General features: G+C 42.2%; 1 protein-coding gene across 6 annotated transcripts in view; it reads left to right on the top strand.

Annotated features, from left to right (window-relative positions):
• The window catches only part of ATG5 (autophagy related 5), a 122,957-nt gene that overhangs the window by 39,216 nt on the left and 69,762 nt on the right, over window positions 1-13,979 (top strand). The gene's annotated exons all lie outside the window — the stretch shown is intronic.

Genomic DNA, 13,979 nt, shown 5'->3' with positions numbered 1-13,979 from the left:
ATGAGCCTATTATAATTTCTCTTGGCACATTCTACTATTACATTTGTCTAGAGGAATCAAATGATCATATTCTACAAGTGAAATAAGGTTTGTTTTAGTGCCCTCTTAACTGAATTTATTCTCTAGCAATAGGCCCAGTTAAGTGCTGGGACTGTTTAGGACAGTGCTAGTTATAGATTCTACTATTGCTATAATGGTTTAAAAAAATCAGTTGCAAAATGTCATCTTAGCTAAAATAAAGCTTGCTAGCTACTTGTTAGAGTATGGCTTAAGAAGCATGTAGCTCAGTTATAAGTGTAACATAAGTTAGGTTTCATTGTAACTGCATGTATCTTTAAGGGATAAACCAAAAATTGGTGTTTATCAGTTATAGTGAACCAGAACTGTACTACATATATTTGGGAATGATGATCTTAAGACAGGAGTTTGCCTAGTAAGGTTGGTTTTGTACAGGTTTCACTGTATTTCGTGAGAAACAGCACCTGGGGAACCTGATATCTACATGAGAAGTTTAACAAGCTTTTGAATACTTTCAAATGCTAATTTTAATGTCTCAGCTCTCCGTAAAAGAGAAATAAGAAAAGCTTGTGAAACTAAGAAAACTCTTTTTAAGACATGCTGTACCTTTCAGTATGTTTTTATAGGCTTTCGTTTTAGATGTAATGATTTTAAACCTCTCTGAAACAAAGTTTATGACCACAAAAAAAGAAAAGAAAGTATCATTTGTGATAACTGCTTTATTATACCTTATGAGACACATCTGCAGATTGTTTTTCTATGAAACTTCAAGTAATTTTCTTCATATCTTAAACAAAAATAATGGTAGTTACATTTTTAAGTACTACTAGCATAAACAACTCTGAATCAAACTTACTGGATGGCTTAAGACGTTAAACTTGTGATTTTTTTTTTTGTAAATAGCAAGTTTGCATAATTTTCTGATGTCAGAAGGGACAATCAATATTACAAATATTATAAATTAGTTTGGGTCGGTCTTTCTAACTGAACTGCAGTTGCCTTGTCTGGTTGCATGGGTAACTTTCCAGCAACACTCTCTGTAGACCTAGTGTCCCTTAAGGGACGAGCAGTAACAGTAGATTTATGGCAAATCTTGTGTTAGGGTTGCCTGACCTGGTGTCCTGTCATTCTTCAGTCCCTTTGGTTGGCCTACTGATCAGCCACCAAATCAAGGAAGAGGTCAGGTCTCTGCCCATCCATTTGTGGTGATCTCATTTATCCTTTCAACATCATTAAAGGCCTATTTCTAAGTTGGTGTTCCTCAACTAGAGGGTTGGGACATGCGTGTGAGCCATACTAGTCCAGGATGCAGGGGAGAAGATGAACAGGACAGAGGAGAGAAACTTTGTGGGAGCAAAGAGGAAAAGCTGAATCAAAGACCCATGAGAGTGTTTTGATGACAAAGCTGTATCTCTGTTTCTAATTACAGGGAAATTTCTTATTGCTGTCCTTGCATCTGAGTCACTTTATTGTTCCATCATTATGATGGATCAAGGAGGCCTGACAGGTTGTTGTGTTTTTTTTGGTGTGGGTAGGGATTGGTTTAAGTTTTTTGGCTTGTTTTTTACATTAGAAATTCAGGTCTTGTCTATAGTGAAATGATGTCACAGGATCAAGAAAGTGAAAGCTGAACAACTTAAGAGGGGAAATTATTTTTAATTGAACTGTTCAAAACTTTATCAAAAACTATTAGTAACAGAAGTTGTAAGTGTTAAAGGAAGTCTCGGTTAAAGATTCAGCACACCTGCTTTTTATTTGATGTAAGAGCTCATAAGTAAGGCTACGTTTTAGTCATGGGTATTTTTAGTAAAAGTCATGGACAGGTCATGGGCTGTAAACAAAAATTCAGAGCCTGTGACCTGTCCATGATTTGTACTATATATTCCTAACTAAAACTTGGACCTGGGAGCTGTGGATACTCGGGGTGTGGGTGGGGGAGGGGGAAAGACAGCGGTGCAGGGGGTGGCATGCAGTCTGGGACCCCCACTGCAGGAAAAGACAGCGGTGTTGGGGGTGGGGATGGTTGGCGGGGCTGACATGCTTCCTACCTGGCTCCCCGGGAGCGGCCAGCATGCCCCTGCAGCTCCTAGGAGGAGGGAAGGCCAGGGAGGCTCTACATGCTGCCCCTGCCACAAGTGCCGGCTTCGCAGCTCCCATTGGCTGGGAACCGCAGCCAATGGGAGCTGAAAGGGCAGTGGAGCCCCCAGCTGTTCCACCTAGGAGCTGTAGGGACATGCTGGCTGCTTCCAGGGAGTCCCCCTGAGGTAAGCGCCGCGTCAGACCCCAACCTCCTGCCCCAGCCTTGAGCCCCCTCCCACACCCAAACTACTGCTTCTGCTGTTGGAGAGGGGCATGATGGCCTGAGACTGCCTCAGGAGCAGCTGGCATGGCTGACCCAGGGGCAGCCCCAGAGCCAGCCATGCCAGCTGCTGCAGAAGTCATGGAGGTCACAGAAAGTCATGGAATCCATGACCTCCATGACAGACACGCAGCTGTACTCAGAAGATACATGCTCTGAAACGTTCATGGGTTCGTCAAGCAAAACCAGTGAAGACCAGACTTTGTTTCTGATACTTGAAGTAGAAAATAAGCAGCAGAAGCTTTTGTTTAAAAAAAACTTGTAAGGCCGCCTTTTTATATATTATAGAAGATAAAAGGCACATTTTTTGCTTAAAAATATTCCCCATAAATTCTCTTTAATACCTCTTTCTATTGAGGTGCTTACAGGAAGTTGGACAGCTAAGAGAGAGATTACTTTCATCTAAAAAAAACTACTCTATGCTACTTTTTTACATCCTTACGCTCTCAACCCCATCCTACTGTTTGTTCTGGGTCATGTCTAAAATATTTTAAGGTACATTCTTAAGGCATTGTAAAACAATAAATAGGAATAGCTAGGATCTTGCATTGAGGTAGCACTTCAGGATTGCATTGTGCTGAATATACACGACACACAGGGCTTAACAAAAGATTGTTAATATACATTATTGTACTGCTAGAAACACTTATTAGCTGTGCTCCTACAATATATTTAATTGTAAATTTTGTTATAAAGTCAGAGTTGACCAGCACATTTTGACAATGAGGAACAGATCACCCTAATCTCAAATGGGGTTTTGTAACCTAAACAAAAGTTGTCTGTTTTAAATTAGTAAAGCAGATAATATTTATTTGGAAAATTGTCAGGGGTTCTGTATGAGAACAAGTGAATGGGAGGGTAACAAGTTCTTTAATCATTAAACCATCTTTCTTCTCACCATCCAGCTCCCATAGCTCTGTCAAAATTTGAATAGTATTTTTCTCTGTTGGTAGGAATTTGGGTAAACTTGGGACAGGGCTAAGTTATTTCCTTGTTTTTCGGGAATGGAAACATACATCTGTCAGAGCAAGTTACATTAGAGAAGGAAACTGTTTTTTAGTTTGTTTTCCCTTTCTAACTTGCTATTTTTGTGTCCAATATAAAACAAAAAACACCAAACAAATGCATATTTTCAGAATTTTGGATACACCTCCACTGCTGAAAGTGGTGTTTCTTTCCCACATCTCTTTGTCTGTAAAATGTCTATTGCAGTCTCGGGAGCTTTACTTAGAATTTCTCCTCGCTTTGACCCTGTTTATTCTGAAGTCCTTATTCATTCCTTAAGGGCTTCCTTTCTTGGTGCCTGCATTCTCCCTTCCTTATCCTCCTAAATCTTTATGCTTCAGAGTGTTCAGAATGCTATGTTCAGACTATTCTCTCCCATCAGGAAATGGAACCAGATTGGTGATGGGAAAATAGAAGCATTCTGTCATCTCGAAATCAATTTCAGAATCTCTCTCTGTTGCTTATAACTTACTCCATCGTAATTTTGAGTTTGCAGCCATCTTTCTTTCAGTCTTGGCTTCTTCTGTTCCCTCCCTGCACCTAAAATCAGTTGGTCTGTCCCAGACATGGCAATAAGACTCAAGGGGAGGAAGAGACTCTACAGATAGTCCTGTCTGAAGATTTTATCCGAGCTTCTAGTGGGCCCAGGGTGAGATGTGGTGCTTTTTTCCTTTTCTACCTTCAAGAACCCGCCTGCCCAAGTGTTCACTCTAGCACATACCTCACTATTAGTCTAATGTTTAAAATGTTACTGAATGTTGATTAGCTCTATGGCTAATTACCATGAATGCATAGCTGGTTCCACATTATGGACTGCATTTGACCACTTATAGCATGTGTTGTGTCCTTCTAGAGCAGGGGTGGGCAAACGTTTTGGCCTGAGGGCCACATCAGGTTTCCGAAATTGTATGGAGGGCTGGTTAGGGGAGTCTGTGCCTTCCCAAACAGCCAGGCGTGGCCTGCCCTCACGTCCTATCCGACCCCACTCCCCTGCTTCTCACCCACTGTTCCCCCCCCCCCCCCCGCGGGACTCCTGACCCATCCACCCTCCCCCTGCTTCCTGTCTCCCGACCAAACCCTGGACCCCCCACTAATGACTGCCCCTCCACCGCCCCATCCAACCCCTCCTCTCATTCCTGACTGCTCCCCCCAAGGATCCCTGCCCTATGCAACCACCCCTTCTCCCTGTCCCCTGACCGCCCCCGGAACCCCTGCCCCTGATGGCCCCCCGCCGCCCCATCCCCCCTGGGACCTTTGCCCCCATTCAATCCTCCTGTTCCCCCCCCGACCACCCCGCCCCCTATCCACACCCCTGACCACCACCCCAAACTTCCCTGCCCTCTATCTAACCCTCCCTGCCCCCTTACCACACTGCCTGGAGCACCGGTGACTGGCGGCGCTACATCCGCGCCGCCCAGAGCACCAGGACAGGCAGCCGTGCCGCCCAGCTGGAGCCAGCATGCCACCGCGCGTCGCAGATCACCGGGTCAGGCTATGGCTCTGCAGATGCACTGCCTAGCAGGAGCTTGCAGCCTCGCTGCCCAGAGCATTCCGCCAGCAGTGCAGTGAGCTGAGGCTGCGGGGGAGGGGCCAGGGGCTAGCCTCCCAGGCCAGGAACTCAGGGGCCGGGCAGGAGGGTCCTGTGGGCTGGATGTGGCCCACAGGCCGTAGTTTGCCCACCTCTGTTCTAGAGTTTGACTCCGAGATTTTTGGGAAATGGTGCTTCTCATAGATCCATTTAATTAAAGATAGGATTTTCTGATTCAGTTGAAAAGGAAAGCCATAAACTTAAATTCAACAAATTTTTAAGCAAATTTTTCTGATCATCTTCATTAGGAGCTAGCATACAGGGGACTGCAGACAATGGAGTTTGAGAGGGGGAGAAGGAGATCCTCCTGCTGAACGAACAAGGTGTGATTACTAACTTTGGGGTGAGTGAGTTTGTTGGATGTTTGTAGTTTATTTTTCTCTTTCAGATTATTTCAGTTACAGGGTAAGTTAGGATTTTGTGTCTGGGGACTGTTTGAGCCTTTGTTCCCTGGATCAACCTTGGTCATCTTTGATCAACCTCAATCAGCCTTGTGATCACCCTCCCCCTGTGTGATTAATGAGGGCGTAGGGCTGACCTAGGAGAGAAGGCCTTAAAGACCAGAGGTTTCAGAGTAACAGCCGTGTTAGTCTGTATTCGCAAAAAGAAAAGGAGTACTTGTGGCACCTTAGAGACTAACCAATTTATTTGAGCATGAGCTTTCGTGAGCTACATGCTCAAATAAATTGGCTAGTCTCTAAGGTGCCACAAGTACTCCTTTTCTTTTTGCGAAAGACCAGAGGGTAAGCGACAAGGGGAGTTTAAGAGGAAGTTTGTGGGAGGGAGATGTAATAGAATCTCTATGGTTAGGAAGGGCTGCATCATCAACGCTGCTCCTGTCTCCTTCATGTGCACCTCTATCCAGACAGACAACCTAACCATGGATGCCTCTACCCAGATCCTGGTGTGGATTTGCAGAGAATGTGGCTTGCATTTCCCACTCACAGAAAGCCAGGCTGGGGGGACCATCCTGTGTGAAAGGTGCCTGCTGGTGGAATCTCTCAGGAAGGAGGTGAGAGAGCTCCAGGAGGAGGTGGCTAGGCTGAGGAGCATCCGTGCCCATGAGGAATTCCTTGAGAATATTCATATGTAGGCATGCAAGGCTGAGGAAGATATCCAACTACAGAGGATTGCTGTCACATCACCAGGGAGGAGGATATAGCTCTGTCTCAGGGAGGACACTGGCTGCTGATTACTTCTGGCATCAAGCAGTGCTCCACCTACTCCCAACCCACCCACCATGGTGATGGAAAACTGTTATGCTGCTCTGGCAATGAATGATGAGGAATCACCCCCAAAGGTGGAAGCGGAGAAGCCATGTATCCCGAAGGCTGGGAAGATTAAAGCCACCACTCTCAAGGGGAAACATAGGGTAGTGGTGGTTGGTGATCCTCTTCTGAGGGGGACTGAGGCATCCATCTGTTGCCCTGACATGGCAAACCAGGAGATATGCTTCCTGCCAGGGGCCCATATCCGAGACGTTACGGCAGGATTGTCGAGGATCATCCAGCCCTCTGACTACTACCCCATATTACTCATCCATGTGGACACTAACGATACTGCGAGGTATGACCCTCAGCAGATCAGAAATGACTAAAGGGCTCTGGGAGTAAGGGTGAAGCAGTTCGGAGGGCAAGTGGTGTTCTCTTTCATCCTTCCAGTCAAGGGTATTGGCCCAAGCAGAGACAGATGTATTCTCAAGGTGAATGTCTGGCTGTGAGGATGTTGTTGCCAGGAGGGCTCCAGCTTCCTTGTCTTTGGCATCCTGTTCCAGGAAGGAGGACTGCTAAGCAGAGATGGGTGTCACCTATCAAGGAAGGGGAAGAGCATGTTTGGATACAGACTGGCTAACCTAGTGAGGAGAGCTTTAAACTAGGTTTGAAGGGGGCAGGTGACCAAAGCCCACAGATAAGTAAAAAATATGGAGACCTGGGAGAAGGTTTGGAATTTGGAGGGAGCATGGGCTGTTATAGCAGGGATAAGGAAGAGACAAGACAGGAGCGGGGTGTGTGTGTAACAAATTGGTATCTTAGATGTCTATATAGTAATGTGAGAAATATGGGGAATAAGCAGGAAGAACTCGAAATCATAGAATCATAGAATATCAGGGTTGGAAGGGACCCCAGAAGGTCATCTAGTCCAACCCCCTGCTCAAAGCAGGACCAATTCCCAGTTAAATCATCCCAGCCAGGGCTTTGTCAAGCCTGACCTTAAAAACCTCTAAGGAAGGAGATTCTACCACCTCCCTAGGTAACGCATTCCAGTGTTTCACCACCCTCTTAGTGAAAAAGTTTTTCCTAATATCCAATCTAAACCTCCCCCACTGCAACTTGAGACCATTACTCCTCGTTCTGTCATCTGCTACCATTGAGAACAGTCTAGAGCCATCCTCTTTGGAACCCCCTTTCAGGTAGTTGAAAGCAGCTATCAAATCCCCCCTCATTCTTCTCTTCTGCAGGCTAAACAATCCCAGCTCCCTCAGCCTCTCCTCATAAGTCATGTGTTCCAGTCCCCTAATAATTTTTGTTGCCCTTCGCTGGACTCTCTCCAATTTATCCACATCCTTCTTGAAGTGTGGGGCCCAAAACTGGACACAGTACTCCAGATGAGGCCTCACCAATGTCGAATAGAGGGGAACGATCACGTCCCTCGATCTGCTCGCTATGCCCCTACTTATACATCCCAAAATGCCATTGGCCTTCTTGGCAACAAGGGCACACTGCTGACTCATATCCAGCTTCTCGTCCACTGTCACCCCTAGGTCCTTTTCCGCAGAACTGCTGCCTAGCCATTCGGTCCCTAGTCTGTAGCTGTGCATTGGGTTCTTCCGTCCTAAGTGCAGGACCCTGCACTTATCCTTATTGAACCTCATCAGATTCCTTTTGGCCCAATCTTCCAATTGGTCTAGGTCCTTCTGTATCCTATCCCTCCCCTCCAGCGTATCTAGCACTCCTCCCAGTTTAGTATCATCCGCAAATTTGCTGAGAGTGCAATCCACACCATCCTCCAGATCATTTATGAAGATATTGAATAAAACCGGCCCCAGGACCGACCCCTGGGGCACTCCACTTGATACCGGCTGCCAACTAGACATGGAGCCATTGATCACTACCCGTTGAGCCCGACAATTTAGCCAGCTTTCTACCCACCTTATGGTGCATTCATCCAGCCCATACTTCCTTAACTTGCTGACAAGAATACTATGGGAGACCGTGTCAAAAGCTTTGCTAAAGTCAAGAAACAATACATCCATTGCTTTCCCTTCATCCACAGAACCAGTAATCTCATCATAAAAGGCGATTAGATTAGTCAGGCATGACCTTCCCTTGGTGAATCCATGCTGGCTGTTCCTGATCACTTTCCTCTCATGCAAGTGCTTCAGGATTGATTCTTTGAGGACCTGCTCCATGATTTTTCCAGGGACTGAGGAATGCTAGTAAATAAACACAACTATGACATAGTTGGCATCACAGAGACTTGGTGGGATAATAAGTATGACTAGAATATTGATGTAGAAGGGTACAGCTTGCTCAAGAAGGATAGGCAAGGAAAAAAGGGAGGAGGTGTTGCCTTATATATTATAAATGTATGCACTTAGACTGAGGTTGAGATGGAAATAGGAGACAGACTTGTTGAAGGTCTCTAGGTAAGGATAAAAGGGGTAAAAAACAGGGTGATGTCATGTTAAGGGTCTACTACAGATCACCTAACCAGGAAGAATAGGTGGATGAGGCTTTTTTTTTTAAAGAACTAACAAAATCATCCAGAGCACAGGACTTTGTGGTGATGGGGGACTTCAACTAGTCAGACATCTGTTGGGAAAATAATACAGCAAGGCACGGATGTATTGGAGATAATTTTTTTTTCTCAGTAGGTGGAGAAAGCTACTAGGGGAGAGGCTGTTCTAGATTTGATTTTGACAAATAGGGAGGAACTGGTTGAGAATTTCAAAGTGGAAGGCAGCCTGGGTGAAAGTGATCATGAAAGGATAGAGTTGATGATTCTAAGGAATGGTAGGAGAGAGAACAGCAAAATAAAGACAATGGATTTCAAGAAGGCAGACTTCAGCAAACTCAGGGAGTTGGTAGGTAAGATCCCATGGGAAGCAAGTCTAAGGGGAAAAACAATTGAAGACAATTGGCAGTTTTTCAAAGAGACGTTATTAAAGACACAAGAGCAAACTATCCCACTGTGTAGGAAAGATAGGAAGTATTGCAAGAGACCACCCTGGCTTAATTAGGAGATATTCAATTATCTAAAACTCAGAAAAGAGTCCTACAAAAAGTGGAAAATGAGTCAAATTTCAAAGGATGAATATAAACAAATAACATTGGACAAAATTAGAAAGGCCAGGGCACAAAATGAGATCAAAGTAGCTAAAGACATAAAGGGTAACAAGAAAACATTCTACAAATACATTAGAAGCAAGAAGAAGACCAAGGACAGGGTAGGCCCATTACTCAATGAGGGGGGGAAAAAAAAGAGAACAGAAAATGTGGAAATGACAGAGGTGCTTAATGACTTCTTTGTTTCGGTTTTCATCAAGAAGGTTGGTGGTAATTGGACATCTAACATAGTGAATGCCAGTGAAAATGAGGTATGATCAGAGGCTAAAATAGGGAACGAACAAGTTAAAAATTACTTAGACAAGTTAGATGTCTTCAAGTCCCCAGGGCCTGATGAAATGCATCCTAGAATACTCAAGGAGCTGACAGAAAGTATTTGAGCCATTAGCAATTATCTTTGAAAAGTCATGGAAGACGGAAGAGATTCCGGAAGACTGGAAAAGGGCAAATATAGTGCCAATTTATAAAAAGGGAAATAAAGACAACCCGGGGAATTACAGACCGGTCAGCTTAACTTCTGTACCCGGAAACATAATTGAGCAAATAATAAAGCAATCGGTTTCCAAACATCTAGAAGATAATATGGTGATAAGTAACAGTCAGCATGGATTTGTCAAAAACAAATTGTCAGACCAACCTGATAGCTTTCTTTGACAGGGTAACAAGCCGTGTGGATGGGGGGAAGCGGTACACGTAGCATTTATTTGAGCATAAGCTTTCGTGAGCTACAGCTCACTTCATCAGATGCAGCATCCGATGAAGTGAGCTGTAGCTCACGAAAGCTTATGCTCAAATAAATTGGTTAGTCTCTAAGGTGCCACAAGTACTCCTTTTCTTGTAGTATACCTTGACTTTAGTAAAGCTTTTGATACTGTCTCGCATGACCTTCTCATAAACGAAGTAGGGAAATGCAATCTAGATGGAGCTACTATAAGGCATAAGGAAAATCATTCCCAAAGAGTAGTTATCAGTGATTCACAGTCATGCTGGAAGGGCATAACGAATGGGGTCCCGCAGGGATCAGTTCTGGGTCCGGTTCTGTTCAATATCTTCATCAATAATTTTGATAAAGGCATAGAGAGTACACTAATAAAGTTTGTGGATGATACCAAGCTGGGAGGGGTTGCAAGTGCTTTGGAGGATAGAATTATAATTCAAAATGATCTGGAGAAATGGTCTGAAGTAAATAGGATGAAATTCAATAAGGACAAATGCAAAGTACTCCATTTAGGAAGGAACAATCAATTGCACACACAAAATGGGAAATGACTGCTTAGGAAGGAGCACTGTGGAAAGGGATCTGGGGGTCATAGTGGATCACAAGATAAATGAGTCAACAGTGTAACATTGTTGCAAAAAAAGTGAACATCATTCTGGGATGTATTAGCAGGAGTTTTGTAAGCAAGGCACAAGAAGTAATTCTTCTGCTCTATTCTGTGCTGATTTGGTCTCAGCTGGAGTTTTGTGTCCAGTTTTGGGCACCACATTTCAGAAAAGATGTGGACAAATGGAAGAAAGTCCAGAGAAGAGCAACAAAAATGATTAAAGGTCTAGAAAACATGACCTATGAGGGAAGATTGAAAAAATTGGGTTTATTTAGTCTGGAAAAGAGAAGACTGAGAGGGGACATAACAGTTTTCAACTACGTAAAAGTTTGTTACAAGGAGGAGGGAGAAAAATTCTTCTTAACTGCTGAGGATAGGACAAGAAACAATGGTCTTAAATTGCAGTAAGGCAAGTTTAGGTTGGACATTAGGAAAAACTTCCTAACTGTCAGGCTGGTTAAGTACTGGAATAAATTGCCTAGGGAGGTCGTAGAAACTCCATCATTGGAGATTTTTAAGAGCAGGTTAGACAAACACCTGTCAGGGATGGTCTAGAGATAATACTGAGTCCTACTGTGAGTACCTCTTGAGGTCCTTTCCAGTTCTGTGATTGTCTCAGTCCTATCAAACAATCAGGAAAACACTAGCTTTACATGTCTTTTATTGAGAGCATGATTTAAATTTTAGGCCAACCCAAGTGGTGGTTCTTTTTAGGAGTCTTCCATTAGATTGGCAAAACGTAGCGCTGAATGAAAATATTAATTAATATCGCTAAAAAATACAACTAGTGAAAGTTAAAGAGAAAATAAAGGTTTTTTTAGTATAACACTTTAAAAAGCTGTGATTATTGTGATTGGTTTATAGAAAACAGTAATTATTCTATGATTCTTTACCTTCAGTGTTCCTCCGATCCACCTCTGTGCCTTCTGCAACTTCTGTGTTCAAGTATTTGGGAGACAAATACAAATTGAGGGCTCTTTAAAAAAAATATTCTGTAAAACTACTATATTACTTTACTTTTTATTGCTTCCTTCTTCTTCCTACAGTGTTAGTCAGTTGTCTGAGGCATGGCAAGAGAAGCTGGAACAGGTTAATGAAATGGTATCTTAAAGCTTTCCTTTTTTGCCATTTCAGGTTTGTCTTTAAAATATTATATCAGTGTGTTTTGTTGCTGAAATGTTTGAATGGTGTTGGTTATCCATTACTAAAATTCTTGGACTTTCGTGACTGTTTTCCTCATGTGCCTGATTTTGTGTTTTTTCTTTTTTAGAAGTATTTTTCTCATATCACATTTTTCTTTAGAACTTAATATTTTATCATTTCAAGACATGGTAGTTGGGGTGTTCTATGGAACAATAATCAAATTCCTTTATTTGGCCTAGCTTAACAGCTGCTAAGATGTGTCATTGTTTGGCCATAACATAAGCCTTGTTACACTCCGTATTTAAGTAATAAGATGTGTGTTTTCACATAGGAGCAATGGGAAGAAGTACAGTTGCTGTTTCTACTTAAAGAAAAAAGTATACTTTGGCCTGATGCCTTGCATATCCTCACTTGAGCTTCATCTAGATACACTGATGACCTAGAAGGGGAAAATATATGGCCAGTTTCTAATGCAATAAAACAGAACACTTACAGTGAAACTTCAATACATGAGCTTGTACATTAAGTGAAGATAATTACAGAGGTTGTATCCTACTTACATCTGAAAAAAAAATTATCTTCAGGGCTTGACAATCAGGAGAATGTAATGTGCTGCTGTGTCAAATAATTTTTCAAAGTAAATGACCCATTAACATAGTTAAATGCCTGCAACAAATTGACTTGAATCTTATCAATAACATTGTGTTATGACCTCTTCCTCCCAAAAAAGTAGTTGTGGAACATTATTCAGAAAACTAAAGTAATATAACACTGAAGTTCACTAACTTCTAAATCCTCCATGTAATGTTGTTAATTTTTTCCCTACTCTTTATCTTCTGTTTTGCCTGTTCTGTGTTCATTTCTGTTTTTTTCTGCCTCTTATCACCATCTCTGTTGCTGAAAATTTCTTATCACTCTTCCTAATCTGTTTTGTTTCCCATTTCCCACAAGGCTCATTTTTAAATTTTGTCAGGACAAGTTCTTTAACCCATACCTAGTTTTCTCCCGGATAGCCTTGTCTCCCTAATCCTTCTATCTCACTGCCTATTCCCACAAAAATACTTCCTTCTTGTTAGGTTTCTTTTCCTCTTCCCTCCATCCCTGTCTGGACTTGTGTTTCCCATATGTATACTCTCTCTCCTCCTTTGCATTGTCAACAAAAGAAAAGCAAAAACTTTGATATTATACAAATTCAAGTTTTAAAATTTTCAGAAGGAAAACTATTTAAAGAATGAACTCTTTTCCACAATAAGCCATTCTCTGTTAGGAAGGCCGTTCTCTGTAACCTGTCTGGAATAGAGCAACGTCACTTTCCCTTGTAACAATAATTCAGATAATTATGTTTGTAACACATTTTCAAGCTGCTATTGCTTGTTGGCCATTTGTATCTTGTCTACAGTATACCAGCAGTTTTACTGTTCTTTGTAGATGTGATAGATCAAAGGCCTCTACATCTTATGTTCCTAAAACATTTGTAAATGGCCTCCAGAGAGATATAAAATTATATGAGAGTTCTTTGTCCTCTGGAACTGTGCCTGTTTCATTGTGATAAATGCCTGGGAGGAGGAATTTAAAAGTTAAACTGCCTTCTTTTTTTTTTTAAAGCCATGTTACTACACACTCTAATTTTAAACAGTGCTTTAAAGTTTTCCTTATTTATATTAGGTGTCTTGTTTGCAGTTTGGACGTGAAGAATTGTGATTCTTCAGCTTGGCTGCTCAAATTGATCCCAAAGGCACAGTTTCAGTCTGCAGTAAAGTCCTAATCCCTTATTTACTTTAGTTAAAAATAATTTTCCAATAAATAGGCATAATTTAGGTAATTTAACCATAAGATGGCACCTTTAATATCAAGGTGTTATAGGCTTGTGAATTTCATGACGTTTATTTAATATTAACTTAATTTCAATGTATTTTGAGTTTGCATGTTTAAAACCAAATTCACAGTTGAATAACTATATGCATGGGAAGCCTTCCTGTGTTGCTCTGTAAGGTCACTACTCTCTCCACTTACTTTCAGATCTCTTTTTCAATACCTGCCTCTTCTGTGATGCTTATAAGAGATCAACCAATTTAATAATGGATTGATGGACACATGGCATTAGTTAGTATTTACTTTAGAGGTCATCCCCTAAAGAATGAATGCCATGTATTAATGTAAAGAAGCAACAGTTTATTCCCATTATAAACGTTTGG

This window comes from Lepidochelys kempii, chromosome 3 (assembly GCF_965140285.1).
Source record: "Lepidochelys kempii isolate rLepKem1 chromosome 3, rLepKem1.hap1, whole genome shotgun sequence".
In the NCBI taxonomy this organism is placed as follows: domain Eukaryota; kingdom Metazoa; phylum Chordata; order Testudines; family Cheloniidae; genus Lepidochelys; species Lepidochelys kempii.
The sequence above is the reverse complement of the archived record's forward strand: the minus strand, read 5'-3'. Positions and strand labels throughout refer to the sequence as shown.